General features: G+C 46.1%; 1 pseudogene; it reads right to left on the minus strand.

Annotated features, from left to right (window-relative positions):
• Positions 1 to 23,285: 23,285 nt before the first annotated feature.
• LOC119952891 lies at positions 23,286 to 23,468 on the minus strand (annotated as a pseudogene).
• Between the last annotated feature and the right edge of the window lie 2,026 nt (positions 23,469 to 25,494).

Raw genomic sequence — 25,494 nt, forward strand, 5'->3', positions numbered from 1 at the left:
CTCTGCTAAACAAACCCCAAATGACTTGGCCAAGGTAATGTCACTGTCACCATACAGTTCTGGCATTATAGGCGGCTCACAAAACCAAAATATATTTTCCATCAATCAACAGAGTAGCCATTTACTGATATTGAACACTTACATTAACACTGCAATGAAGTTACTGTGAAAAGCCCCAAGTCGCCACATTCCGGCGCCTTTTCGGGTACACAGAGGGAGAATTCAAAATGGCCAATTCACCTAACGAGCACGTCTTTCGGGACTTGTGGGAGGAAACTGGAGCACCTGGAGGAAACCCATGCAGACACGGGGAGAACGTGCATGTGGTGATATGCATCACTGTAAATCAGGGGTGGGCAAACTTTTCCGTGCAAGGGCCACATTCAGAAATTCACAATTCACAAAGGGCCGCATAGTATATTAAGTAAAATAATTACTTCACCCGGTTATGATTCTGGGCGCCTCATATAGAACATAGAACAGTACAGCACAGAACAGGCCCTTCGGCCCTCGACGTTGTGCCGAGCAATGATCATCCTACTCAAGTCAACGTATCCACCCTATACCAGTAAGTAACCCAACATTAGCTCTTGAATCAGAACGGCTGGGAAATATTTATTCTTTTTTAAAATAAACCCCATTAACCTTAAAAAAAAAATTAAAAAAAAAAAAAAAATTAAAATTTTTTAAATTTTTTTAAATGACTTGGAGGGCCGCAGAAATACCTTTGGCGGGCCGTAGTTTGCCCACCCCTGCTGTAAATACACAAGGGGTTAATGTAAGTACACGTAGACTAGCTAGACACTAGAGGGAGCACCAGAGACATGACACACAGACACTCAACCAATAGATCAGTAATATAGGACACGGCCAATGGGCATTCACGATACACACAGAGGTGACACTACCACAGGAGGGCATTACACTAACCCATATAAAAGGACACAGCACACATGCTCAGCCTCTTTCCAGTGGAGACTCTTAGTGAGTGCATACATGGTTGATTGAAACACATCACACCCACCACCTGGATTGTAGCAGACTGGTTCGTCAGTCTGAGTAGCTATAGCAGGATTAACAGAAGAGTCGAATTCAAGTCGGAGAATTGTTAACAGTTTAAATAAATGTGTTAAAGCTATCTCCAAGTCTGAACGCTCCTTTGTCAAAGTGCACATCAAGGAAGCAGCTTATGCTACGTCAAGAGCATAACAAAACATGGTACCCAGGAGTGACCTGTTTAAATCCATATAGTTACAACTCAGCAAACAGTGACAACCAGCAACAGCAGCCAGGCAAGATGCTGTTCAGGATTCCGGTTCCACAGCAGCTCAGGTACCAAGGCAATCTCAGTGAAAACTGGCGTTGGTTCAGGCAAAGATTCGAGATCTACCTGGTAGCATCTGCCCTAGATGGCGTGGCGGATGCAGAAAAATAAAGCTTCTACTTACCATTGCGGGTCCAGAAGCAGCTGAAATCTTCCATAAGAATATAAGAACATAAAAACTAGGAGCAGGAGTAGGCCATCTGGCCCATCGAGCCTGCTCCACCATTCAATGAGATCATGGCTGATCTTTTGTGGACTCAGCTCCACTTTCCGGCCCGAACACCATAACCTTTAATCCCTTTATTCTTAAAAAAAAATCTATCTTTACCTTAAAAACATTTAATGAAGGAGCCTCAACTGCTTCACTGGGCAAGGAATTCCATAGATTCACAACCCTTTGGGCGAAGAAGTTCCTCCTAAACTCAGTCCTAAATCTACTTCCCCTTATTTTGAGGCTATGCCCCCTAGTTCTGCTTTCACCCGCCAGTGGAAACAACCTGCGCGCATCTATCCTATCTATTCCCTTCATAATTTTATATATTTCTATAAGATCCCCCCACATTCTTCTAAATTCCAACGAGTACAGTCCCAGTCTACTCAACCTCTCCTCGTAATCCAACCCCTTCAACTCTGGGATTAACCTAGTGAATCTCCTCCGCACACCCTCCAGTGCCAGTACGTCCTTTCTCAAGTAAGGAGACCAAAACTGAACACAATACTCCAGGTGTGGCCTCACCTACACTTATACAATTGCAGCATAACCTCCCTAGTCTTAAACTCCATTCCACTAGCAATGAAGGACAAAATTCCATTTGCCTTCTTAATCACCTGTTGCACCTGTAAACCAACTTTCTGTGACCCATGCACTAGCACACCCAGGTCTCTCTGCACAGCAGCATGCTTTAATATTTTATCATTTAAATAATAATCCCGTTTGCTGTTATTCCTACCGAAATGATAACCTCACATTTGTCAATATTGTATTCCATCTGTCAGACCCTAGCCCATTGACCAGTCCCTAGCCCATTGAATTAACCTATGCAAATCCCTTTGCAGACTTCCAGTATCCTCTGCACTTTTCTCTTTACCACTTATCTTAGTGTCATCTGCAAACTTGGACACATTGCCCTTGGTCCCCAACTCCAAATCATCTATGTAAATTGTGAACAATTGTGGGCCCAACACTGATCCCCAAGGGACACCACTAGCTACTGATTGCCAACCAGAGAAACACCCATTAATCCCCACTCTTTGCTTTCTATTAATTAACCAATCCTCTATCCATGCTACTACTTTACCCTTAATGCCATGCATCTTTATCTTATGCAGCAACCTTTTGTGTGGTACCTTGTCAAACGCATTCTGGAAATCCAGATATACCACATCCATTGGCTTCCCGTTATCTACCGCACTGGTAATGTCCTCAAAAAATTCCACTAAATTAGTTAGGCAAGACCTGCCCTTTATGAACCCATGCTGCGTCTGCCCAATGGGACAATTTCTATCCAGATGCCTCGCTATTTCTTCCATGATGGTAGATTCCAGCATCTTCTCTACTACCAAAGGTAAGCTCACTGGCCTGTAATTACCCGCTCTCTGCCTACCTCCTTTTTAAAACAGTGGTGTCACATTTGCTCATTTCTAATCCGCCGGGACCACCCCAGAGTCTAGTGAATTTTGGTAAATTATCACTAGTGCATTTGCAATTTCCTTAGCCATCTCTTTTAGCACTCGGATGCATTCCCATCAAGGCCAGGAGACCTGTCTACCTTTAGCCCCATTAGCTTGCCCATCACTACCTCCTGAGTGATAACAATCCTCTCAAGGTGCTCACCTGTCATAGCCTAATTTCTATCAGTCACTGGCATGTTATTTGTGTCTTCCACTGTGAAGACCGACCCAAAAAACCTGTTCAGTTCCTTAGCCATTTCCTCATCTCCCATTATTAAAACTCCCCTCTCATCCTCTAACAGACCAATATTTACCTCAGCCACTCTTTTTTGTTTTATATATTTGTAGAAACTTTTACTATCTGTTTTTATATTCTGAGCGAGTTTACTCTCATAATCTATCTTACTATTCTTTATAGCTTTTTTAGTAGCTTTCTGTTGCCCCCTAAAGATTTCCTAGTCCTCTAGTCTCCCACTAATCTTTGCCACTTTGTATGCTTTTTCCTTCAATTTGATACTCTCCCTTATTTCCTTTGATATCCACGGTTGATTTTCCCTCTTTCTACCGTCCTTCCTTTTTGTTGGTATAAACCTTTGCTGAGCACTGTGAAAAATCGCTTGAAAGGTTCTCCACTGTTCCTCAACTGTTCCACCATAAAGTCTTTGCTCCCAGTCTACCTTAGCTAGTTCTTCTCTCATCCCATTGTAATCTCCTTTGTTTAAACACAAAACACTAGTATTTGATTTTACCTTCTCACCCTCCATCTGTATTTTAAATTCCACCATATTGTGATCGCTCCTTCCGAAAGGATCCCTAACTATGAGATCATGAATCAATCCTGTCTCATTACACAGGACAAGATCTAGGACCGCTTGTTCCCTCGTAGGTTCCATTACATAGTGTTCTAGGAAACTATCACGGATACATTCTATAAACTCGTCCTCAAGGCTGCCTTGACCGACCTGGTTAAACCAATCGACATGTAGATTAAAATCCCCCATGATAACTGCTAGACCATTTCTACATGCATCAGTTATTTCTTTGTTTATTGCCTGCCCCACCATAACGTTACTATTTGGTGGCCTATAGACGACTCCTATCAGTGACTTTTTCGCCTTACTATTCCTGATTTCCACCCAAATGGATTCAACCTTATCCTCCATAGCACCGATGTCATCTCTTACTATTGCCCGGATGTCATCCTTAAATAACCGAGTTACACCACCACCCTTACCATCCACTCTGTCCTTCCGAATAGTTTGATACCCTCGGATATTTAACTCCCAGTCGTGACCATCCTTTAACCATGTTTCAGTAATGGCCACTAAATCATAGTCATTCACGATGATTTGTGCCATCAACACATTTACTTTATTCCGAATACGACGAGCATTCAGGTAAAGTACACTTATGTTGGTTTTTATACCTCTGTTTTGAATCTTAACATCTCCAGTTTTATTCCTTTTAGTATTACTATACCTTCAAATATTCAAAGGGGCAAAACAAGAGCGACTTTCAGGCAGTCCTGGACAAATTCCAAGGATTCTGCGAGGAACATACAAAAAAAAACAGTAAAAGAGGCGCTAAAACTCATCACGAGGGTAAGGTAGGCTTTCCATTGAAGAAAACGGCAGTTTTGATGTGCAGCCATCTTGGCAAAGTTGCGCGAAGAGCGCACAGAACGGGAGGGTCCATTTGCGCATGCGCGAGAGGCCGCTCATGCGCAATTGCGAAAGAGGCCCCAAGTAAATGCATAGCGATATGCGCATGCAAAATCGCTTCCTACGACATACTTCACATGTTTCGTGACGTCAGAGGCCCCGGACAAAGCCCACTTAAAGGGGAAATGTCCCAAAACACGCAAAAAAGTTTTAAAGCAGTAAAACGCGATTCTTTCACCTGGAACGACAGCGCAATGCCTGAAATTCGACCAGTAGCTGAAAGTAACCTCCGGAGAACCCTGCAACAAGCAGTTAGCACCGCCCAAAGAGATGATACAGTCCTTGAAGACTATGACTCAGACCTTGAATTCTTCTTTAGACATCGGGAGCCCAATGCCAGCTCCGACACCAAACGTGAAGATATGGTCTTGGAAGACAACGACTCAGACGAAGATTTCACCTTGGGAGGTGGCTACCCCAGTACCAAATCCGAACCGCAACTAGACGTGTTGTACATTGAAGACCCCGATGACGAGTTCTTCGGATTGGGGAATCTTCAGCCCAGCATATATGGCAGCCCGACTCGTGAGTGCAGGGTTATGCTACGGCCTGACGCCAAGAGACAGAGAGTGGTACAAGCCCACAGAGAGCAGCCTGCTGCCCCACAGAGAGTGGTCCACGCACAATGAAGAGTCACTGACTCCACACACAGAATGGTCCACGCACCACGAAGGACCCTGACTCCACACAGAAAGCGATGAAAGACTCCACAGCGAGTTCGTGGACAGACTCCATGATAGAAGTAACACAAGACTCCAAAGCGCAGTCCTTGCATGAACAAGAAGTGACTTGAATGACACAAGCCTCCATAGCAAGCTCGTGGACAGCTTCCACGTTAGAAGCAACGCAAGACTCCAAAGCGCAGTCCTTGCATGAACAAGACTATGAGGGTCTAGCAACCTCCTCTGAGCAACCAGCAGCAATGCATGTCTGCCACACTCAAGTGAACAACAGAAAGACTATGACAGTCTACCACGCTCCAGTGAACAAGAAGAAGACTCTGACAGTCTACCCAGCTCAAGTGAATGACAAGAAGACACTGAGGCTCTACCCACTGTATGTGCGACAAGCGACGACGGCATCCCACTTCCCATACAAGATGTGCAACGTGACAGACCTCAGCTAGTGTGTACAGAGGCACTTGGCGATCACAGTGAGACTACTGGTGACTCCATGACAACACGTTAATTCAAACCTCATCCGCTCGAGCCTCTCCACAGGCAAATACATTCCTGAATGTTTTGACTCCGGACGGGGAGCGGCAAGAAACCAAAGCTGATTCAGGTGAACTAGATACGACTCCAGACGGGGAGCATCGACAAGCCAAAGCTGATTCAGGTGAACCAGAAACGACTCCAGACGGGGAGAATCGACAAGCCAAAGCTGATTCAAGTAAGCCGGACATGACTCCAGACGGGGAGCGCCGCAAACTCAGTGACGGCACGCTCAAGGAAACAGCAGATGCCACAAAGGACGCTGACACGAGTAACTGTGTGAAGGACTCGTATTATCCACAGAGTGTGGTCCTTGACCGCAGCAAACACGACAACAAAACCACCAATACAACAACAACATCAAAGACAATAGCAAGAAGCATACCAAAGGCAACAACGTCAACATCAAGCACGACAAAGCCAACAACAATGGAACCACGACTGGTATGACATGGTACAACACTGCCCATGAGGGACACTGTTACTGCTCAGCTCAGTACAATGACATACCATGGCAGGACGATGCATCTTACCAATTCACGTTTGCTGCACTACCAACAGGCAACCTGGCTTTCAGGACAGATTGCATACATCGCTACTATAGAACATAGAACATAGAACATAGAACACTACAGCGCAGTACGGGCCCTTCGGCCCTCGATGTTGCGCCGACCTGTGAAACCATCTGAAGCCTATCTGACCTACACTATTCCATTTTCATCCATATGTCTATCCAGTGACCACTTAAATGCCCTTAAAGTTGGCGAGTCTACTACTGTTGCAGGCAGGGCGTTCCACACCCCTACTACTCTCTGAGTAAAGAAACTGCCTCTGATATCTGTCCTATATCTATCACCCCTCAATTTAAAGCTATGTCCCCTCGTGTTGGTCAACATCATCCGAGGAAAAAGACTCTCACTGTCCACCCTATCTAACCCTCTGACTATCTTATATGTCTCTATTAAGTCACCTCTCAGCCTTCTCCTCTCTAACGAAAACAACCTCAATTCCCTGAGCCTTTCCTCGTAAGACCTTCCCTCCATACCAGGCAACATCCTAGTAAATCTCCTCTGAACCCTTTCCAAAGCTTCCACATCCTTCCTATAATGTGGTGACCAGAACTGCACGCAGTACTCCAGGTGCGGCCGCACCAGAGTTATGTACAGCTGCAGCATGACCTTGTGGTTCCGAAACTCAATCCCCCTGCTTATAAAGGCTAGCACACCATATGCCTTCTTAACAGCCCTATTAACCTGGGTGGCAACTTTCAGGGATTTATGTACCTGGATGCCGAGATCTCTCTGTTCATCTACACTACCAAGAATCTTGCCATTAGCCCAGTACTCTGCATTCCTGTTACTCCTTCCAAAGTGAACCACCTCACACTTTTCCGCATTAAACGCCATCTGCCACCTCTCAGCCCAGCTCTGCAGCTTATCTATGTCCCTCTGTATCCTATAACATCCTTCAGCACTATCCACAACTCCACCGACCTTCGTGTCATCTGCAAATTTACTAACCCATCCTTCTACACCCTCTTCCAGGTCATTTATAAAAATGACAAACAGCAGTGGCCCCAAAACAGATCCTTGCGGTACACCACTAGTAACTGAACTCCAGGATGAACATTTGCCATCAACCACCACCCTCTGTCTTCTTTCAGCTAGCCAATTACTGACCCAAACCGCTAAATCACCTTCAATTCCATACTTCCGTATTTTCTGCAATAGCCTACCGTGGGGAACCTTATCAAACGCCTTACTGAAATCCATATACACCACATCAACAGTTTTACCCTGATCCACCTGTTTGGTCACCTTCTCAAAAAACTCAATAAGGTTTGTGAGGCATGACCTACCCTTCACAAAACCGTGTTGACTATCGCTAATCAACTTGTTCTTTTCAAGATGATTATAAACCCTATCTCTTATAACCTGTTCCAACATTTTACCCACAACCGAAGTAAGGCTCACAGGTCTATAATTACCAGGGTTGTCTCTACTTCCCTTCTTGAACAAGGGGACAACATTTGCTATCCTCCAGTCTTCCGGCACTATTCCTGTCGACAAAGACGACATAAAGATCAAGGACAAAGGCTCTGCAATCTCCTCCCTGGCTTCCCAGAGAATCCTAGGATAAATCCCATCTGGCCCAGGGGACTTATCTATTTTGACATTTTCCAAAATTGCTAACACCTCCTCCTTTTGAACCTCAATTCCATCTAGCCTGGTCGACTGAACCTGAGTGTTCTCCTCGACAACATTGTCTTTCTCCAGTGTTAACACTGATGAAAAATATCGATTTAACGCTTCCCCTATCTCCTCTGATTCCACACACAACTTTCCACTACTATCCTTGATTGGCCCTAATCTTACTCTAGTCATTCTTTTGTTCCTGATATACCTATAGAAAACCTTAGGGTTTTCCTTGATCCTATCCGCCAATGACTTTTCGTGTCCTCTCCTCGCTCTTCTTAACTCTCCCTTTAGGTCCTTCCTGGATAACTTGTAACTCTCAAGTGCCCTAACTGAGCCTTCATGTCTCATCCTAACATAAGCCTTCTTCTTCCTCTTGACAAGTGCTTCAACTTCCTTAGTAAACCACGGTTCCCTTGCTCGACAACTTCCTCCCTGCCTGACAGGTACATACTTATCAAGGACACGCAGTAGCTGTTCCTTGAAAAAGCTCCACATTTCGATTGTACCCATCCCCTGCAGTTTCCTTCCCCATCCTATACATCCTAAATCTTGCCGAATAGCATCATAATTGCCTTTCCCCCAGCTATAATTCTTGCCTTGCGGTATATACCTGTCCCTGCCCATTGCTAAAGTAAACATAACTGAGTTGTGATCACTATCACCAAAGTGCTCACCTACATCTAAATCTAACACCTGGCCGGGTTCATTACCCAGTACCAAATCCAATGTGGCCTCGCCCCTTGTTGGCCTGCCTACATACTGTGTCAGAAAACCCTCCTGCACACACTGCACAAAAACTGACCCATCTATAGTACTCGAACTATAGTATTTCCAGTCAATATTTGGAAAGTTAAAGTCCCCCATAACAACTACCCTGTTACTCTCGCTCCTGTCGAGAATCATCTTTGCAATCCTTTCCTCTACATCTCTGGAACTATTCGGAGGTCTATAGACAACTCCCAACAGGGTGACCTCTCCTCTACTGTTCCTAACCTCGGCCCATACTACCTCAGTAGACGAGTCCCCAAGCGTCCTTTCGACTGCCGTAATACTTTTCTTGACTAACAATGCCACACCCCCCCCTTTTTACCATCTTCTCTGTTCTTACAGAAACATCTAAATCCTGGAACCTGCAACAACCATTCCTGTCCCTGCTCTACCCATGTCTCCGAAATCGCCACAACATCGAGATCCCAGGTACCAACCCATGCTGCAAGCTCACCCACCTTATTCCGGATGCTCCTGGCGTTGAAGTAGACACACTTCAAACCAGCGTCCTGCTTGCCGGTGCCCTCTTTCGAACTTTTAACCCTATCCCTGACCTCACTACTCTCAACATCCTGTACACTGGATAAGCATTGAAAGAAAGAAAGGGTCCACATCAGACAGCGAAGTGATTTGACCACTTCTTGGTTCCTTACGCACAGGGACACTGATGGCGTTTACAAAGCAATGCCACCATCAACGTCACCACCTCACCAACCAGACAAGAAAGACACTCAACCATAATAATTAATGAATTCTGGGCTCATGCATATGATTTGGACTTATTGTTTACTGATCACTCTTATCATAACTTGTACAGAGCATCACTTATCTACCTGTTTTTGCTCAATTTTCTTTAACACTGTACAGAAAATATGTAACTCGAAGAAAGGGCGGATGTGGTGATATGCATCACTGTAAATATACAAGGGGTTAATGTAAGTACACGTAGACTAGCGAGACACTAGAGGGCGCACCAGAGACATGTCACACAGACAGTCAACCAATAGGTCAGTAAGATAGGACACGACCAATGGGCAGTCACGACACACACAGAGGTGACACTACCACAGGGGGGCATTACACCAACCCATATAAAAGGACACAGCACTCATGCTCAGTCTCTTTCCAGTGGAGACTCTTAGTGAGTACATACAGGGTTTATTGAAACACATCACACCCACCACCTGGATTGTAGCAGACTGGTTTGTCAGTCTGAGTAGCTATAGCAGGATTAACAGGCGAGTCGAATCCAAGTAGGAGAATTGTTAACAATAATAAATGTGTTAAAGCTATCTCCAAGTCTGAACCTTCCTTTGTCAGAGTGTACATCAAGGAAGCAGCTTATGCTACGTCAAGAGCATAACAAAACAGTGCGGACTCCGCACAGACAGTGACCCATGCCGGGAATTGAACCCAGATTGCTGTGAAGCAACAGTGGTAACCACTGTGCTCCTGTGCCACCCATAATGATGCCATGCTGCAAACAAGGGGTAAGCAATTGCCAATATCTTACAATGGAGGCGGAAAATGTGACCCACGAGTTGGATTTCTGACTTGCCCACTTACTCTCCTGAAGGTGCTGACACTTGTTGGGATACAGTTGCTTCTTTGTTCTTTGAGCGTAACTCCAGGGAATAAATGGCTACTTGTGAGCTTGTCAAATTTGTGGAGAGTAGTGGTTAAGATCAGTTCAGCCAAATAAAATTTAACAACTTTGAAAAGGGAATATTTTTAAAAGGCTATGGTGAGGGAGTAGAGAAGGTGAGACTAATTGGACAGCTCTTTCAAAGAGTCGACAGAGAGATGATGGGCCAAATGGCCTCCCTCTGTGCCGCATGGGTCTGAAACGTGGCCGTGGGTGGCGCTTTATGGTTGAATCTGTTGTTGTCCATTGTTCATACATTTGGATAGGGTAGCAGTCGGGAGTGAGACCCTGGGAGATTTCACCGTTCCTATCACTGGCATTCTGAGGCCAAAGCACAGTGCGGCAGCAAACCTACTCTGCGCAAACCGCCCATCGAAGCTGTTCAGGATGGGTTAATGGGACGTGGTGGGGGAGCTGCCACATTATTGCAGTCCATGTGTTGTAAGAAATCCCCTTGTGCTGTAAGGGAGGGTGTTCCAGAGCTTTGCCCCAGCAACAGTGAAGGAACAACAATATATTTCCAAGTCAGGTTGATGAGTGGCTCAGAGGGGAACTTCCAGGTGGTGGCGTTCCCATGTGTCTGTTGCCCTTGCCCTTCCACGTGGCAGAAAGCACCGTTTGGAAGGTGCCATCAGAGGAGCCTTGGCGAATTGATGTAGTCCATCTTGTTTGCGGTGCACTGCTGCGTGCATCTGCGTTGATGGCGGAGGGGGTGAATTAATTTGGCGGATGGGATACCAATCAAGCGGGCTGCTTTGTCCTGAATGCTGCTGAATGTCTTGAGCGTTGTTGGAGCTGCACTCATCATTGAAGTGGAGACTATTCCATCACACTCCTGACTTTTGCCTGGTCGATGGTGGACAGGCTTTGGGGAGTCAGGAGGTGAATTACTCGCTGCAGAATTCCCAGCCTCTGACCTGCTCTAGGGAGAAAGAAATGAGTTGACATTTCAGTTTGCTGATCTTTCATTGGGTATCTCCCTGATACTGCATTTGTGTGGAAGTCAGGTTTGGCTGTGAAGTCCTCATGGCTAAATAGTCTGGTGATGCTCACTGTGGTGAAAAAGACGAAAAGTGTCTTTCAGCACCTCAGGACATCCCAGAGCTCCGGACAGTCAATGAAGGACTTTTATTTTGAAAAGTAACCATTGTTGTGATCCTGTTCATTGGCCGAACTGGCAGTCCAACACCATGAACTCGTCGCCTAAAACCACTTGACATGTCACCCTTTGTCCAGCAGATGGCAGAAACAGAACAGTGTTCTGAGCCAAAATGAGATGCAGGTGTAGATTTTGTGGGATGTCCCAAATGATTTTACAATCAAAGGATTATTTGTGAAGTGTAGCCGCTGCTGTTATGCAATAAAATGTAGTGGCACCTTCGCACGCAGTAGGTTCCTAACAACTGCAAAATATCAGCAAAATAGAGGAGAAATGACAACCAGAGCTTCACATGACAAAACTCGCAAACACCAACTTTCACTTTTACGGTGCGCCTTTAATGTAGTAAAACATTCCAAGACTATAATCGGGCAATATTTGACACCGATTCACAGAAAGAAATATGAAGACAGGTGCCTCAGTCAAGGAGGTCGGTTTCAAGGATCAACTTAATAATAGTAATAATCTTTATTAGTGTCACAAGTAGGCTTACATTCACACTGCAATGAAGTTACTGTGAAAATCCCCTATACACCGCACTCCGGCGCCTGTTTGGGTACACTGAGGAGAATTCAGAATGTCCAATTCACCTAACAAGCACGTCTTTTGGGCTTGTGGAAGGAAACCGGAGCACCCGGAGGAAACCCACGCAGACACGGGGAGAACGTGCAGACTCCGCACAGACAGTGACCCAAGCCGGGAATCGAACCCGGGATCCTGGCGCTGTGAAGCAGCAGTGCTAGCCATTGTGCTACCGTAGTGTCCATTTATCGCAGAGAGGGAGGCAGAGAGGGACTTCCAGTGGGGAAAAGAAGCATGGAATGTGCAGCGGGTCAGAATTGGAGCAGCGCAGTGTTTTTTTTCCAGAGGGCTGTGGCGGAGGAGGAGATTATGGAAGTGGAGAGAGCGTTCAGACCAATCCTGGAAAACCAGGATGAGAATTTAAAAAAGCATTTTTAAAACGCTGCTGCTTACCTGGGAGGCAGGGTAGCCCCGTGAGCATAGGGGTAATGGATGATCAGGGTACAAGGAAGGGCGGGGCAGCAGAGTTGGGGATTTCTTTTCTCTCTATTATTCAGGCATAAACCTTGCTGGTGTTCCTGGCTTTCTAGGGCAGCAGCACAGTCTGGATGGTGGGCAGGACGCCATCCTGGGCGATGGTGACCCCCCCCCCCCCCCCCCCCCCCCACCCAGCAGCTTGTTGAGCTCATCGACATTGCGGATGGCAATGGAAAGACAGGAGCCGGGCAGTTGGAATTTTTAACACATTCCTTAAAACTAGCAAATGTCCCCGCCATGAACAGATCCCCCAAACCTCTCCACAATCCTTCCCCTCCCAAGACTTAAATGTCAAGCCCAAATCAGCTGGTAGGAAAAGGCTATTATTACAAATAGGGGCCAATGAAGTCAGGGAAGGGAAATCCTATTATTATTAATACTCTTGGAGTATGGAGATTGGTCCTCCAATTAGGAGGGAGATCTTAACTGACTTCCGCTCTCTCTTCCATCCAGGACAGTCCAGACTTCTCACTGGGTCTAATAGACCATGGATTTGATACATGGAAGGATAGAGGCATTTGTAGGCTAGGACACATGTTCAGCGATGCTTCCTTATCATCCTTTAAGCATCTTTGCTCATAATTAGACATCCCAAGACACTCCTTTTTAAAGTATTTACAACTTAGAGACTTTATCCTTAATAAGACAACTTTACTTCTTGACTCCACCTTCCCTGGTGGAAACAAATTCTGCAGAGCCTAGACAGTTAGTCAGCAAGTTTTATGATTCCTTATCTTCTAGATCCTGTGTTAATACATTGGGTACTCCTTTGGGACAAAGACTTGGCAACTAACATTGATGAGGAGACATAGGATAGTATATGGGGTTATGCCAGTAAAATTTCTGTTTGCAAGAAAATGAAGGAGATTCAATTTAAGATACAGGGATGTTTGAATATCACGCCTTCTCTTAGATATAGGTTTGCTCCTGCTAAATCCTAGATGTGCCTAAAGTGCCTGGTAGTCAAGACTGATTACATACACTGTGTATGGGCCCATGCTAATAGTCAATCCTATTGGTGAGTAGTCAGAAAGTTGGAGAAGATCTTTGACAGAGACTTAGAGTTTAATCCTATGTTCTGAATTCTGGGCCTTCCAAGTGGGAGGATTACAGATGCTAATGAAAAAAGGTTGTACAATATCCTGACTTTAGCAGCTCGTAAGAATATCCTAAGTCCCTGGATTGATGACAAATATCCTTCCATTATAACTGGCATTAATTAGTTATGGAATGTATTCCTATGGAATTCCTGGACATCTGTGATCCATTCTAAATGTGATGCGTTCCATAGTGTGTAGGATCCCAATCCTAGATTTATAGGCTCCACCTTGTCTGACTTGTGCATTTACCATGAGCCATATTGTAAGTCTTGATCTCGCAATGTACAAAATTGTGTAGCCTGAACTGTTACCCTTTCATACTTGCATGGCCTTATCCTCCTTTTCCCTTTATCTGTTATGAACCTGTTATTGGATTGAGCTGGTATCAAACTAAGGCACTCGTTCCTGAAGTATTTTCTTCTAAATTTATCCTGTCTCATTTGTTAATATATTGGCAATAATTCTTGTTCTGTACAATACTTCTTTTTCATTGTAAATTACTTCCTTTTTATTCTTTCTTGCGATATTTGTAAAAAATTGGAAGATCTAAAAAAAATAGAAATATATAATTGAACAGGGTCGAGCATCACCAGAGTTGACTGAGTCACCAGTGGTACTGCAAAGATCACAATGTAATCGCAAAGCTCCTGAAAGACTGATCCATAATTAAGACATTGGTTTAAATGTATTCCTGCCTTTAAATGGGATTAAAATTTAAGGGGGGGTGGGGAGAAGTGTCATGGAATGTTATTATTATGCATCTTCTTATTTAAATCCATTGCTGATGTAATCAGTAAGTGATGTGATGTCATTAGTTGTTGTTACCTGTGTATATGGGGCTGGTTTAGCACAGTGGGCTAAACAGCTGGCTTGTAATGCAGAACAAGGCCAATAGCGCAGGTTCGATTCTCGTACCGGCCTCCCCGAACAGGTGCCGGAATATGGCCACTAGGGGCTTTTCAGAGTAACTTCATTGAAGCCTACTTAGAACATAGAACAGAACAGGCCCTTTGGCCCTCGATGTTGTGCCGGGCAATGATCACCCTACTCAAACCCACGTATCCACCCTATACCCGTAACCCAACAACCCCACCCCCCTTAACCTTACTTTTTAGGACACTACGGGCAATTTAGCATGGCCAATCTACCTAACCCGCACATCTTTGGACTTGTGACAATAAGCTAATATTTGTATTTAACCGTCGTTAATTCTAATTCCATCTGTTGCTGTTATTTCGATATTTCGCTAGTTAAGTCCATACTGTGTTTTAAACTTTGTTATTTTCATATCTTAAAAGAAGATGAACTTACACCACATTGTGGAGTGGGAGCAGGAGGCTAAAAAAACCTCTGAAAAAGCCTCAAACATTGCTCAGCTTGCTGGGAGTGGCTGCCTGGGCCAGGGGCAGTAGTGGGAAACAACCTGGTACCAGGTCCATGCACTCAGGATACCCCCCTTGGTATTGGGTGGCCTGGCTCACTGCAGCATAATGTGGTTCAAACGCACCCCTCTGATGCAACTTTAAGGCTCCTGGCTGCTGACACTGCTGAGTGCTGCCTGTGTCCTTCGAATGCTCAGACACCCCTCTGGACACCCTCATACCCCAGCTGCTTCATCAAGGGGATGGGTGTGGCCAAGATTACTTGGGGGCCACCAGGTGTTGGCATTCCTCAGAAGCGCTGCCCCATTGCAGAGGATGCAGGGGATCAGCAGAGCTTACCACAACCTGAGGACACCTGTACTGCGGCCTACGGAACCCTACCTGGTTCTCTGCCCCCCCCCCCCCCTCAAGGCTGAGGTCTCAGCAATGACCCACATCCCTGCAGATCGCCAGCTGTCTCCTTCTGGTGAGGCTGGCAGCACTGACTACCTCTGCCACCGCCTCCCAGGCGGTGTTCAGGAGGGCAGGCTTGAGGCTGCGGCCCACCCTGGGGAAGAGATCATCATTTTTAAATGGCAACTCGATCTCTCAACCTCCCCACCCCGACCCCTCAAAGCCCCAACTCACCTATGAGGGGGTCCTCGGGTCCCCCCCACACCCAACCTCACATGGGCCGGGCACCTCTGGGCCCGATCCCCGACTGGTAGTGCCAAGGTGTCAGCTGGCATTTTGCCCCTGCCAGGGACCGAGCCCCAGGGTGCCTTGCCCATATGAGGTGGGTTGTGGGAGCGCCTGAGGACCCCCTTATAGGTGAGTTGGGGCATTGGGGGGGGGGTCGCGTTAGGGGGGGTCGAGAGAGCGGGGCGCCATTGCACGGCCATATAAAAATGGCGTCCCAATCTCCTCTTGCACTGAGTACCTCCGGCGAGTGGAGCTCCTCAGAGTGCAGGAAATGCGACTGAGTGTGGCCTCGGGGGGGAGGGGGGGGGGGTGCGGGGTTCCCCCACTGGACCACACAACAGAAACAAAGTGCCGACAGATAACGGGGTTGTTCCTACCTCTTGTAGCGCCGGGAACAACCCCTCGATTCTCACCCAGAATTTTGTTTTGGTTAGATCGCGCCCTCCAAATTTGCAGATGATACAAAGTTGGGTGGAAGGGTGAGCTGTGAGGAGGATGCAGAGATGGTTTAGTGAGATTTGAACAGGCTGAGTGAGTGGACACATGCATGGCAGATGCAATATAACATGGATAAATGTGAGGTTGTCCACTTGGACAAAAATAGGAAGGCCGATTATTATTTGAATGGGTGTAAATTGAGAGAGGCGGATACTCAGCGAGACCTTGGTGCCCTCGTGCATCAGTTGCTGAACGTAAACGGGCAGGTACAGCAGGCGGTAAAGAAGGCAAATGGCATGTTGGCCTTCAAAGCGACAGGATTTGAGGTAGGAATAGCGATGTTTTACTACAATTGATTAGGGCAATGGTGAGGCCATACCTGGAGTATTGTCCGTAGTTTTGGTGTCCTTATCTGATGAAGGATGTTCTTTCTATGGAGGGAGTGCGGCAAAGGTTTACCAGGCTGATTCCTGGGATGGTGAGACTGCCATACTAAATCGGTTAGGATTATACTCATTGGAGTTTAGAAGAGTGAGAGGGGATCTCGTAGAAATTTACAAAATTCTAACAGAATTAGACAGGGTAGATTCTGAAAGAATGTTCCCGATGGTGGGGGAGTCCAGAACTAGGGGGTCATAGTTTGAGGATAAGGGGTAATCCTTTTAGGACTGAGGTGAGGAGAAATTTCTTCACCCAGAGAGTGGAGAATCTGTGGAATTCACTACCACAGAAAGTAGTTGAGGCCAAAACGTTGTGTAATTTCAAGAAGGAATTAGATCTAGCTCTTGGGGCTAAAGGGATCAAGGGATGTGGTGGGAAGGCGGCATCAGGGTATTGAACTTGTTGATCAGCCATGATCATAATGAATGGCGGAGCAGGCTCGAAGGGCTGAATGGCCTCCTCCTGCTCCTATTTTCTATGCAGGTTTCTATATAGAAGCTCATACAGCCCATAGCTGCGGTGAGCATGCAGCGTTGGGCGTTGCTACATCTACACTTTCCAGCGCCAGCCTCGGACACGAATTACTAATGCAGGTGCATTAAGTCGCCTGCCCCTACCCAAGAGCATTCCATCACCAGCTGTACCCCTGGGGATTATTCTGGTCGCAAGCTTCCTAAACACTCCGGCAGTGTCCGCTTGGCACATTTGCAACTGGACTCAAAGGGATCCTGGGCTGGATTTTCCGTTTGCCCTTCGGCGCGGAACACTTATGCTATTTTTTTTGTCGACCCCGCATGCCGGCTGCAGACTGTGTCCAGCGTCGCCACGGTCAGGCGGGGGGGAGGGAGGGGGGGGGGGGTGATGGTGCAGGGGAAGTTGTGCTGCTGGCCGGGGGGGGGGGGGGGCTTTGGTGAGAGCTGGGGGGACTGATGGGGGGTGGTGGTCTGGAGTGGCAAGGGGGGTAACTAGGCGTCATTATTTGGTAGGCCGGGTCCAGGCGCGTCCGGTGCCATGTTGCCGCCGTGCGCATTCGCGACCATGGATCCAGCCATTCTCCAGCCATTTTTTGCCGTGGGAGCTGGGAGCTTTACCTGGTGTGGCTGCCAGCCCAACGGTCCTGGAATCGGCGTAGCTGTTGCGCCGTTTTTTCTGGTGTAAAACACCACTGTTCCCATGTCAGCGTCAGCGCTTAGTCTGCAAATCGGAGAATCCAGCCCCCTATTCTTTCAAAGGTTAAACGAGTGATACAGACTGGCTGGCCTTACGAGACGGCCAAGCAGCAGAAGCCCTATTTCACTTGTCAAGACGAGTTGCCATGTGAAGATGGCGTGATTCTGTGATGTCGTACCATCTCAGGCCAAGGCCCCCCCCCCCTTCATGAGCTAGATAGCGCCCACCCAGGGCAGAGAAAAATGAAGATGTTGGCACACAGCTACGTCTGGTGGCTAGGCACAGATAATGCCTTTGAAGAACTAGCATCACTGTGCCACCTTTGCCAAATGCAGCAATCGTTGTCACCTTTCACCACCCTTCACCCTTGGGACTGGCCAGATCGTCCATGGACCAGGGTCCAGGTTGATTATGCTGGAGTGCTGCAGTGTCAAAGGTGCTTTTACTTTAGGGTAAAACTGTTAAACCAAGGCTCCGTTTGCCCTCGCAGGCGCACGTAGAAGATCCCACGACAGTACTTTGCAGAAGAGCTGAAGTTCTTCCCCTGTGTCCTCCCGAACATTTATCCCTCAATCTTTAACTTTAAAACAGATTATTCGGCCAATGTGACATTCCTGTTAGTGGGAGCTTTGAGAGAGCAATTTTGCTGTTGCGTTACAGCGGTGGTTGTAGTCTAAAGGCTTTGGGATGTTCTCAGTTCATAAAAGGAGTCATTTTCCCCATCCGTTTAATGAAAGTGGACAATAACTTTAGGTGAGAAAGTGACACCTTACCGTACCTTTTCATTTTGTTGCAGCTCCTCAACGTGACCAAGTATTTCTGATCCAGTCCATTCAGATTTAAGTCGAGGAAGAACCTGGGAATCTATAAGCAGCATCACAATTACAAAACAAACTATTTACCTCGACCAAATAATTCTAATTTAAGACGCGGTCTGGCCAGTTACAAAAGGTTACTGCTTTGTCTTTGTGAGTTTCCAGAATATGCAAACTCTTATCAGTAACATTAAAACCACAGGCATGTCTCGTTTCTGGTTTCACTGCGAAGCTGGGTCACTCGAAGTGTCAGGGCTGCAATTTGAAAAAGCCGGCGGTTTATCAACATGTTTCACACCTTTTAAGCTTTAAACCAGTTTAACCTTTTGCCCTCCTAAGAACTTTGTTCCTTTTTACTGACTAAACGCGCTCAATTTAATCGGCATGTACTGATTGAGGGGCAAACGTGGGAGCTACTTACAGTCCCTGGCCTCTCTGCATGGTTGCAGTGTGGGTCACTCTGCATGAAGACCTGAAATGAACCGATTCAGGTTTGCAGCATCAGAAAGCAATGTTTAGGGCGTTACCGTGACATTTCCCTACTTGCTACATTGATGGAGGTGTCACATTTATTTATTTCAAGCGTACAAACCTTCCACATTGTTTATGAAAGATTGCCATTCGGATGACTGCTAATTTTCGCAAACTTTAATTTGCGTGCAAAGAATTGCTACGCCCGTCAGCATTTTTATTTTTCAAACGCCTTGGGTCATTTTGCTATGATCAAAGGTGCTAAATAAATGCAAGTTTTTGTTTGTCTAATATCCTTATAAACTCCAATGGCCACTGGCGCCGATCTGAAATAAACTGTTCTTGGGATGGTGACAATACAGGTAAGGCAGTATTTATTGCCCATTCCTGTTTAAAAGAATATTCCAGTTTTACATTCAAGGTTACGGGCATCACTGGCCATTTATTGCCTGTCCCCGCTCACCTTTGAGAAGGTGGTAATGGACGTTTTTTTATAAAATGATGGTGAAGATGCCCCCATATCCTGTTCAAGGATTTTGACCCAGTGACAAGGAAGCAGCAACAATGAAGGTCCAAGTCTAGGATGGTGCAGAACTAGGAGGTGTTTTTGCTCTCTTGCCCCTTTTCTAGGGGCATTAAGGACCATCCACAAAGTGTTACAGATACATGTAGCAGATTCACTATCCTGAAGCAGTTGCATTTTTTCGATAATCTGGCCAGCTTCAAGTAGTCAGCATCTACTGTCAGCCCACTGTTGAGCAGATTTATTGAAATGAGATCTTGAACCCAGACTCTCTAGATCGATGTTTTTCAAACTTTTTTTGCCCGTAACCCATTTTTACCAACCAGCCAACCTTCGCGATCCATGCCGGTCGATCTTTGTGACCCACACTGACCAACCTTTGCAACCCATGCTGACTGAACTTCGTGAATGACTTTTTTTGCTAACCTTTAATGCGACAGGTAAGCCTGCTTTGTCCTCAAGATTTCAGTTGCTTTGTCATTCCATGGTACATTTCTGCTGAGGGCTTCAGCTGATGGTTTAGGTTCTCGCTGCAACCTTTGAAAAAAATCAAGAGGTTTGTTCTCAAACTCACTTAGTCTTGAAATGTTTTTGAAGTTTTGAGGGTTTGATTTTCATTTGCCAGTACTTCCCTGCACATAACGCACATGGGCATTGCAACCTGATTTGCGTCGGCACAATTAATAAAGCCATACCTCAAGAAATCATCTTCATACTGCTTTGTTTCCGATTTCAGCTTTTTCTTAATGGGTTGTTCATCAGACGCCCGGGAGCGGATACCAGCACTTCTTTGTCCTGCTGTGGACTCTCCTGTGAAGCTCTCTCCAGCAGATTTGGTTGTGAGATCCTGGCCTGTTTGGGTCTCTGACCCTCTCTTCCTTCTTACAAACTGATCCATCTTCAGTTATTTTCACACGCCTGTTGCTTGCTGGCAGCTACAAAATGGAGGAATCTCTCCTTCAGGATTTTGAGGCCAAAGCACGGATTGCGTGACATCGGTGCCGGGCGCGTGAGCTGCTCTCTCTCACAACTTCTGGTGCGAAGACTCTGCCGTTTTAATAAGAAATTTGGTGCTGGGACAACACGCTAATGTTAGGAGGAGACGGTACTGGGATAGCACGCTGACGTCAGGATGTGGCATTCTGCTCCACTGGGCACCGGGTCTGTGCACTGGCGGATCTGCCTGAGGGGACATAGAACATAGAACATAGAACATTACAGCGCAGTACAGGCCCTTCGGCCCACGATGTTGCACCGTCCTGTGAAACCCTTCTAAAGTCCCTCTACACTATTCCCTTATCGTCCATATGTCTATCCAATAACCATTTGAATGCGTTTAGTGTTGGCGAGTCCACTACTGTTGCAGGTAGGGCATTCCACGCCCTTACTACTCTCTGAGTAAAGAACCTACCTCTGACATCTGTCCTATATCTATCTCCCCTCAATTTAAAGCTATGTCCCCTCGTGCTGGACATCACCATCTGAGGAAAAAGGCTCTCACTGTCCACCCTATCTAATCCTCTGATCATCTTGTATGCCTCAATTAAGTCCCCTCTTAACCTTCTTCTCTCTAACGAAAACAGCCTCAAGTCCTTCAGCCTTTCCTCATATGATCTACCCTCCATACCAGGCAACATTCTTGTAAATCTCCTCTGTACCCTTTCCAATGCTTCCACATCCTTCCTATAATGTGGCGACCAGAAATGCACACAATACTCCAAATGCGGCCGCACCAGAGTTTTGTACAACTGCAACATGACCTCATGGCTCCGAAACTCAATTCCTCTACCAATAAAAGCTAACACACCGTACGCCTTCTTAACAACCCTCTCAACCTGGGTGGCAACTTTCAGGGATCTATGGACATGGACACCGAGATCTCTCTGCTCGTCCACACTGCCAAGAATCTTACCATTAGCCCAGTACTCTGCCTTCCTGTTATTCCTTCCAAAATGAATCACCGCACACTTTTCTGCATTAAACTCCATTTGCCACCTGTCAGCCCAGCTCTGCAGCTTATCTATGTCCCTCTGTAACTTGTAACATCCTTCTGCACTGTCCACAACTCCACCGACTTTAGTGTCATCTGCAAATTTACTCACCCATCCTTCTAAGCCCTCCTCCAGGTCATTTATAAAAATGACAAACAGCAACGGCCCCAAAACAGATCCTTGTGGCACACCACTAGTAACTGGACACCAGTCAGAGCATTTCCCATCAACCACCACTCTTTGTCTTCTATCAGCTAGCCAATTTCTGATCCAAACTGCTAAATCTCCCTGAATCCCATGCCTCTGTATTTTCTGCAATAGCCTACCATGGGGAACCTTATCAAACGCTTTACTGAAATTCATATACACCACATCAACTGGTTTACCCTCATCCACCTGTTTGGTCACCTTCTCGAAGAACTTAATGAGGTTTGTGAGGCACGACCTACCCTTCACAAAACCATGTTGACCATCTCTAATCAAATTATTCCTTTCCAGATGATTATACATCCTATCTCTTATAAACCTTTCCAAGACTTTTCCCACAACAGAAGTAAGGCTCACTGGCCTATAGTTACCGGGGTTATCTCTACCCCCCTTCTTGTACAAGGGGACAACATTTGCTATCCTCCAGTCCTCTGGCACTATTCCTGTAGACAAAGATGACTAAAAGATCAAAGCCAAAGGCTCAGCAATCTCCTCCCTAGCTTCCCAGATAATCCTAGGATAAATCCCATCCGGCCCAGGGGACTTATCCATTTTCACACTTTCCAGAATCGCTAACACCTCCTCCTTATGAACCTCAAGCCCTTCTAGTCTAGTAGCTTGTATCTCAGTATTCTCCTCGACAACTTTGTCTTTTTCCTGTGTGAATACTGACGAAAAATTCTAATTTAGCACCTCTCCTATCTCCTCAGACTCTACGCACAACTTCCCACTACTGTCCTTGACTGGCCCTACTCTTACCTTAGTCATTCTTTTATTCCTGACATACCTATAGAAAGCTTTAGGGTTATCCTTGATCCTACCTGCCAAAGACTTCTCATTTCCTCGCTTGGCTCTTCTTAGCTCTCTCTTTAGAGCCTTCCTAGCTAACTTGTAACTCTCAAGCGACCCAACTGAACTATCACGTCTCATCTTCACATAAGCCTCCTTCTTCCTCTTGACAAGTGATTCAACTGCTTTAGTAACCCATGGTTCCCTTACTCGACCACTTCCTCCCTGTCTAACAGGTACTTATTTATCAAGGACACGCAGTAGCTGTTCCTTGAACATGCTCCACATTTCCATTGTGTCCATCCCCTGCAGTTTTCCTCTCCAGGCGATGCATCCTAACTATGTATATGGATGTAATTTTCTTTTTTTTACACAGCACATGAGTTTAATTTGTGAAGACTGAGAACTTATAATACACCATTATAGTTACACGATTGCAGAGGTTTCAAACATTCACACAGATTTCACACGCTGGTGTTACATTCCACTTGCCCGTCCCAGAGGAGAATTACACATAATTAATTTTCTGTGATTGCTGCTGGTGCCTTCTTCTTGGATCTCAGTTTGAAGTACAAACAAATTGCTGCAACCCCTGCTTACGTAGCTACCAAATCGTTCCTCTTCCCTGTGATGGTGTAGGCATTGAAGTACTTGCAGAAGCCAGTGAACTGCTGCTGACTGCCAGCATCGTGACCCATCATTCTCACCCCCTCACTGCCACAGGATCTTGATAAATTGGGCCAGTCGGCCGATGAATGGCAGATGGAGTTTAGTTTGGATAAATGTGAGGTGATGCTTTTTGGTAGATCAAATCAGGGCAGAACCTACTCAGTTAATGGTCGGGAGTTGGGAAGAGTTATAGAACAAAGAGATCTAGGGGTACAGGTTCATAGCTCCTTGAAGGTGGAGACACAGGTGGACAGGGTGGTGAAGAAGGCATTCAGCATGCTAGGTTTTATTGGTCAGAATATTGAATACAGGAGTTGGGACGTCTTGTTGAGGTTGTACAAGACATTAGTCAGACCACACATGGAATACTGTGTTCAGTTCTGGTCACCCTATTATAGGAAGGATATTGTTAAACTAGAAAGAGTGCAGAAGAGATTTACGAGGATGCTACCAGGACTTAATGGTCTGAGTTATAAGGAGAGGCTGGACAGGCTGGGACTTTTTTCCCTGGAGAGTAGGAGGCTTAGGGGTGATCTAATAGATGTTTATAAAATAATGAGGGGCATAGATAAGGTAGATAGTCAACATCTTTTCCCAAAGGTAGAGGAGTCTAGAACTCAAGGGCAGAGGTTTAAGGTGAGAGGGAAGAGATACAAATGAGACCAGAGGGGAAATTTCTTCACACACACAGTGGTGAGCATCTGGAACGGGCTGCCATGGGGCAGTGGTAGAGGCGGGTAGGAATTTGTCTTTTAAAAAGCAGTTGGACAGTTACATGGGCAGGGTGGGTACAGAGCGATATGGGCCAAATGCGGGCAAGTGGGACTAGCTTAAGTGATAGAAACTGAGCGGCATGGGCAAGTTGGGCCGAAGGAAACATCTATGCTGGAAACATCTATGACGATGACAAACTTCACTCTACCCCTCTCAGTGTCCTTCACAGGCTCCGAGCTCCAACAGTCCCACTGCCGGAGGTACCGGCCCCACCTCCTCCTATTGGTCAGCGGAACAAGTAGATGTCGGATTTGACGTTAGGAAAGCTAATCACCCATTGGATAATTTGGTGCCAATCGGTTGGAGCAAGGCAAAATGCTGCGGGTGCTGGTAGATGCGGCCAGCATTCCAAATCTAAAAGCCGGTCGTGGCCGTTGGGCGCTCCTCCCTTGATGGGGAACGCCATGACTGATCGCTCAGTGACCCTCCCGACACCCGCGAACCATCCGCAGTCGCGACCCTAGGTTTGAAAAACCGTGCTCTAGATTCTTAAGCAGAACTCCACCATAGGCTGGAATTTATGCTCCCTTACTCCAGCGCAATTGGGGCGGGTACAGTGACATCATGGCTGTGGTGCAATTCACAAACTAACCACTAGGAGTCTCATTAACATATATATGAAAAAGAAAATTGTTTATTGTCCCAAGAAGGTTTCAAATAGTAAAGTAGGAGGGATAAAATGGCGGGTAGTACCGGCGGGAGTGGTGCGGGCTTGTGCAGTATGTTACGATCGAAGTATTGAAAGTACGTGGATGTTTTTGCTTTCTTTCTGTTGATGTCTGTAACTGTTTACAAAGCCAAAAACTACCTCAATAAAATTGTTTATTAAAAAAAAAAGAAGGTTTCAAATAAAATACTGTGAAAAACCCCTAGTCGCCACATTCCAGCGCATGTTCGGGGAGGCTGGTACGGGAATTGAACCGTGCTGCTGACCTGCATTGGTCTGCTTTAAAAGCCAGCTATTTAGCCCTGTGCTAAACCAGCCCCATTCTGTTAGAGTCGGGTGGCGCCTCAGACTGGCTGGAGGAAGCTACAGAGGTTGCTTGTGCTTCACTTTACTGTTATTCATCTGTTTTGTATATAGTTTACCTAAAGTTAATGTTAATAAATAGATTGTACCTTCAGCTACAAGTGTTTTTGTAATATACATCAGGCCATGCGACAAGAACATGACAGCGGGTAGTACAACAAATCCAGTGGGTGGCCTTCCTGCCACCTAGCCGGCCTGACCTGACCTGTCTGAAATAATACCAGGAGTGGGTAGGGCATTGGGCAACATGCCCA

Source organism: Scyliorhinus canicula, chromosome 18 (assembly GCF_902713615.1).
Source record: "Scyliorhinus canicula chromosome 18, sScyCan1.1, whole genome shotgun sequence".
Taxonomy (NCBI): domain Eukaryota; kingdom Metazoa; phylum Chordata; class Chondrichthyes; order Carcharhiniformes; family Scyliorhinidae; genus Scyliorhinus; species Scyliorhinus canicula.